The sequence below is a fragment of the Molothrus ater genome, chromosome 12 (assembly GCF_012460135.2).
Source record: "Molothrus ater isolate BHLD 08-10-18 breed brown headed cowbird chromosome 12, BPBGC_Mater_1.1, whole genome shotgun sequence".
Lineage (NCBI taxonomy): Eukaryota > Metazoa > Chordata > Aves > Passeriformes > Icteridae > Molothrus > Molothrus ater.
The window spans coordinates 18384882-18391114 of record NC_050489.2 but is presented as its reverse complement, the minus strand read 5'-3'; the positions used below and the strand labels follow the sequence as shown (position 1 = coordinate 18391114).

General features: G+C 43.1%; 1 long non-coding RNA gene across 1 annotated transcript; it reads right to left on the bottom strand.

Moving 5' to 3' along the window:
- Positions 1–534: 534 nt before the first annotated feature.
- Positions 535–5782, bottom strand: LOC129046812 (uncharacterized). The gene is made up of 3 exons (XR_008508584.1): positions 5654–5782; positions 2450–2617; positions 535–1784 (listed from the first exon to the last, which is right to left on the bottom strand). It is a non-coding gene; the product is annotated as an uncharacterized LOC129046812 (long non-coding RNA).
- Positions 5783–6233: the final 451 nt, after the last annotated feature.

Here is a 6233-nt window from a genome sequence, read left to right as displayed (position 1 = left end):
ATTTCTTCTCCCTTTTTCCTTAGTTTGACACTGGATCCTAATCCATCTGTCAAGTGGAGTGACCCATACAGAGCTATGCCATTAGTGACTGCTGAAACGCCTTGGAAAGCATCTTTCCCTGCTAGGATGAGTGATGTGGGAAGAGAAGTAGAAAGAAATTTCCTCTTATTCCTGGAAATAAATGAGAATTGTTCTAAAAGTCTGCAGACGTCTGGCTGTTACATCATCTGAGGCTCTGGAGCTTCCAGCTAGCAGTCCCTTAACAAAGGAGATGCATTTCCTTCAAGGAATTCCACCATTTACACATCTGATATTAATTCTCATTGGGCAAAAACAAGAATAGGCACAAGTGACTTTTCCAGTTGATGTTTACTTTTTCCCAGGCCACAAAACATCCATTGACTGTGAAACTTCAATTTGCTGCATAACAAATGCCTGCTTTCGTAATAGGTTAATAAAGCTGTTTCACAAATAACAGCACGAGAAGCTACAGATGTTGACCTAAGGGAGGAAAAAAAATAAATACAAGCAACATTCGGGTTTAATTTGATTATTTATTAAATATTTATCGCAGTATCTGAGAATGGAAGGAATTTCATTCTGCCCAGCTGGTCATTCTGAGCTGTTGAAGTCAGCAAAGGGATGGCTGGCAAGGAGGAGATCTTGTGCCTTCTGGGAGTTCTAAAAGTGCACTTTGAGGCTGCAATTTGGTTCTTTGCTCTTATTTCCCCATCCTTGAGGCAAGAAGGGTATTTTTTTGCTCACTTAAGTGGGAGAAAACTTTAATTTAGAAAGCGTGGAAAGCGCAGAAATCTGAATTTTCAGTAGCCTTGCCCAAGCTGGGTGGTTATAAATGAAATGAGCCAGGAGAAAGGCCTTGATCCTGGGGTGTGAGAGGTTGTAGCTCTTGGGATGATCCCTGGGCATTCCCTGGGAGCTCTGCTCACGTCCCCATGCTCAACCAGCAGATTTTCTGGATGAGCAGAAATTGTGGCTGAGCACACAAGGGAATATTTGGGCTGGGAAAGAGAATTAGATGTTGATTACTGTGTAAATATTGCCCCCTCTGAAGCGAGCAGTCTGTGTTTGGGCAGGATCAGATACTCTTTGCTCACAGTTTGAGGCACATCATGAGTTATTTTGTGTTCCTGCCTTTGGGAACACAATTTCACTATTGCAAAGGGCCAGCTGAGGTAAAGGGCAGGGAAAGGCATTGGGATGCGGATGCCCTATGGCCACAGCCTGTGGTCCAGCTGGAAAATCCCTATTTTCTGCTATAACACAACCCAGCCATCAGCTGTTTTACAGGGCAACTGCTGGGTGGAAAGGGCAGGGACATCTGGGACATTACCAGAGAAGTTCTCTCTGCCATACACCATGCCTTCTTGCTCCTTTGTGGAGTCCGAGAAACTCAGATCTGAGCTTTATTCCTGCCTGGGAAGTCTTTATTCCTTCCCTTTCTCCATATCCAGTAGGGTAATAAAGTCAGGACACGAGGAATTTGGTCAATGTTGTGTTCCACCCCTGCCACACATGCCAGTGCCCTGCATTTAAAGGCTGGGAAATAAATTTCTATTTTTCCTGTCATTTATCCAAATCCTGGTGTTTTTCCTAAGCAGCATCTGTTGCAGGGAGAAGTCAGTGGGTGTCAGTGTCATTCAGGATCAGACCAGGACAAGCAGGGCTCTCCTACGTCAGAGCTTTCCAGGGTTTTACCACATTTGGATGCAGCGAGGAGCAGAGATCTGGCACGGGTTGCTCTTCCTCATCTTCTGTGGGTGTCACTGAGACAGAACACAGAAAGCATCAGCTGCAATAAATCCCCAGATGTGCTAAGTGCCACACAATGGAAATGCTTTCAGCAAACTGTCAGGGGGAAGAGACTTCACTGGGAGTAGGGAAGGGGCAGCTGCCTCTCTGCTGAATTTGGCAGATTGGGTTTTACAGCTGCTCCCCAACCTATTGCAATTCATTTCTCCGCTCCATCCCTGTCCTGCCCCTGCTGCAGACAGAGCTGTGCTGAGGCAGAGACCTCAGAATGAGGAGCTTCATCCTCTCCAGGGATGCTGGAGCTGTGACAGCAGCACCAGGGCTAAGAGCAGTTCCTGAGAGTTTAAGGGTTTGGGCAGATATTGTAACAAAGATCTTTCTGCTCATGCGAGGACAAGTTTTTTTAAGCACAAAAAAAAAATAAAAAAAATCAGATATTTGGCATTTTCTGAGTTGCCACCCTCCAGAAAGAGCAGCAGCTGCCTGGGTCAGGATCAAGTGTATGGAAAAAGGGAAGAAAAAGGACATAGCTGTGACTCCAAGCCTGCTGGAAGCATTTCCATGCCATGCTGAACCCTTGGCTGCTCTGCCCTCAGCAGAGGGACAGATGTGTTTTTTATGGCCACAGATAACTTTCTTCAGAACATGAAGCCCCAGAGATAAAAAGGCCTTTATTTACAAGTGTTGGAGCAGTGAGGTTGCAAACTGCATCCCTGAGGTAACCAAGGTTTCTGTCCAGGGGTGGGAGCAGATTGGGCACTCAGTGGTATTGGAAATCATCAATCTCATTTTGCCCCAGGCACTTCTGGGTTCTTCTGCACTCTGCACTGGGTTCTGTGAATTTCTCCTGCACAGAAAGAACAGAAATTTAGTGGAATCCAGCTTTTCACTCCTCCCAGGCAAGCTTGATTCTAAAATTTTTTGGGGAGAGTCAATAACTTGGAAAGTTTTGGGCCATGGATCAGGGAGAGGAGTCCTGCAGTGCCAGCTCCCCTGGCACAAGGGGATGAGACCCCTGTGTACCCCCATCCGTCCAGACTGGAAAATCCCAGAAGATTTCTGGCCTCTTAAATGGCATTATCTGCAAATAACTGCACCCACTGATTCTATGGGGGTTTTTTGTTTTGTATTTGTTTTGGTTTGGTTTTTTTTTTTTGGTTTGGTTTGGTTTGGTTTGGTGTATTTTTGTTTTGTTTTGTTTTGTTTTGTTTTGTTTTGTTTGTTTGTGTTTTTGTGGGTTTTTTTTTTTGTTTTTGGTTTTTGGTTTTTGTTTTTGTTTGTTTGTTTGTTGGGGCTTTTTTGGGAGGGAGTATACATTTAAAGAAGAGTTGCATTTTTAAAGGTTCCTGAAGGAGCTTCCTTTTACAAGCCCACACTCCAATTCATTCCTACAAACTCATCTAGCTGGGAGCCTTCCCACTTCACTTCTTTCCACGCAGAAAAAAGGGAAAGGCTGAGGAGGGAGGCTTTGAATGCCTGTAAAGCCAGAACGAGCAGCATCAGCACGAGCTCTTAAACCAGGAGGACTTGCAGCCCTGTCTCCCAGGAGGGAACGTTCCCGGGAATGCCACGTTCCCAGCAGGAACAGCCTCATTTGCATGATGGCAGGACATGGAGCCCCGGGTTGGGCTGGAAGGGTTGAGCAAGCCTGGTGTGACAACATGGGCCTTGTTTCCAGACCCTGCTTAGACTGAGCTGACCCTTTCCAGACCCCGCTCCCAATGGAGGCTTTGTGGGAAGCCCACGGCAAGGAATAAAAGAGAGAAAAGGAGGCAAAGAGCATTTGAGCCTTCCCTGACTCCAGAATTCCTGTAACCCCTCAGACTTCTCTGTTTTCTAATGGAGCTGGTGAGGTTTCAGGCTATTCTGAAAATTGTGGAGCGGGCTTTTTTGCAAATATAATTTGCCTATTTTTAGACAATAGAATCTTTGTCTATTTCTTGTCTATTATCGTCAATCCTTTGTCTATTTTTAAAAAATAACAAAATCAGCGTTTGAAAATTTGTTGTTTTTCTACACAAGCACAATGCCAAAGCACAGCGTTATTAACGTGGGGGTGAGACATCAGCTGACACGGGCTGTGTCAGCCACAAACCGCTGATAAATCCAAAGTACACGGAGGAAAACATCATTATCAGGCCAAACTGCGCTCTCCAAACGCAGGCTAAATTATTCCATGATTCCTGATTTTGCAAGATGATAAAATTCATGTTCTTATGAAAGTTCAGCCTTGAGCTTGTAAGGAGTCCAGTGCTGAGCTCCAAATCCCTTTACAGCAGATAGAAATGAGTCATTAACTCCAACAGGGCTTGGATCAGGCTCCTCTCTGGGAAACTCCTTAAAAAATGATGGGAGTTTGCACATGGACAATCCTCAGAAATAATCTCTGTGTTTGATTTGTACACTCATGTGAAAACTGAAAAGCAGGGAAGCTGATTTTTTCCCGGGAGATAGAAAAATAAGGAGAAAATTGTGTCCTAATGGAATAATTAATCCTCCTTGTGGGATGAACGTTTCCAATCAGAAGAACGATTTACTGTGGGCAATGGTTTTAGGAGCACAAATCCCACAAGAGATAATAAGATTTCACTTTGAATTTAACAATATTCCTTTAAAAACACCTTCTCTTGTCCTCCTCTTGTACCCATAAAGCTGCTCTTATGGGTACAACATTTATGGATTATGTATAAAAAGAGGAAGGATAATAAGCTCTACTCATTAAAAAACCAGAAAATTTTATGCTTTTCAACAAATAATTAAATATATTTTCTTTGTGTTCAGCTTGAATGTTATTTAACAATCATTTTAGCTACAGGAAATTACAAGTAAGATTTTTTTTTTCTAGGGTTTGGGGGTTTTTTTGGTAAAACAAAATAAAAAAAGTAAGATACGTATCTTTTGCTGCATGAACGATGCCATTAAATACAGCAATGTTTTACAAATTGCAGACAGCTAAAAGTAAGTTAATAATAAAATATAAATATAGAGCTAAAAGTTTCTCCTTTTCATGAATAACTCTGATGTCATATATACAAATATCTAATCACTATTAATGATTTTTTAAAGTACTGTACTGTGATTTTAGAATGGAACTGTTATCTACAACCTTGATGGGAAGATAATCCCTTTCTTAGTGTTTGTACCACTATAAACTACTGGTTTTAAATGCTATTTCATCCTGAGAAGAATATTTTATAATGTTAGATTTCCACAGATCTTGTGGCTCTTAATGTGTTCTGTGATTTACGACCCATTTTGTTTTTCAGATCTGGAGTTCTGCGCTTCAAAGAAATATTTTGCCAGCCTTGTTATTCCCTTCTAAAACTCCATTTCAGTGGTAATGTATTTTTAAAGAGTGAAGCCCAAGAACAGAAATAGCACGGATTTTTTTTTGAAATCTATACAGCCTTGTATAGTTTTCACGTACAGCCTAACATTCATCATCATCTCCCCGCTGCTTTAGAACCACTAAATGTTATTATTCCCCTCTTTTTCTGCTAGGTAGGAATATTAATGAGATATCATTTCCCTGCTTTTGTAAAAACCTCTCTCCGGTTGCTTGTTCAGCAGATAAAAACTCCAAAAATCAGTAAGCAGCGAGACCACTGCTGAAACCCCATCCCCTGAGCCCAGCTTTGTAAACTCACAGACCACGCTCCACATTTCACCCCTGCTCCCTGCTTTGCTTCCCGCTGCCCCCAAATTCCAGCAGCCAAAATCCCCCCCAATCCCACCCCTTTTACTGTCGAAATATCCAAAACTTGACTGAGGCAGGTCAAAAAAATCACCACAAACAAACAATCTGATTTAACCCCAGCGAAAAAAAAACCTCTTAGACATCAGATTTCCTGAGCTTTTTCCCCTCTCTCGCTGCTCTACTTACTTGTAATTATGTCTGGGGCCATTCCTTCCTATTCCACGGGATAAACTGGAATATTCTGCTCGGCAGTTTTGTCTCGAGCTCTTTAAACACCAGAGACCTTAGAAGCAAACAACCCTTTTTTTTTTCTTCCCTGCCTGTTATGAAATTTTAATGATCTTCCAAGGCTCTCGAAATCAAACCAACTTTCTTCCCTCCCCCTGCCCCAACAACTTGGCTCCTTTGTACCTTTTGTTTCAGAACTGTGCCCAAACTAAATACACCAAACCAGGAGGGAACTCCAGCTTTAAAACAGGGGTTAAAGTGGCCCTTGTTTTCCTGCACCTCTTCCCACTCCTGGAAAATGCAAAATGCGGGGTTTTGCTTGGGGAGCGTTGGAAAAAAGGAAGTTGGGGAGTGGAAAGTGGAGCAGGGATGAGGGCTCAGGGCAGAGAGTCCTCAAAAGGGGTTTCATGGAGGGGACGTGGGCCAAGCAGCTTTGTGATGGATGTGTTTATCCTGAAAACTAAGGTCCCATTCAGCGGGGCTGGGCGGGAGAGGTGCCCGGGAGGACACGGGGCTGTGTTAAGGAGCCTTGTTCAAG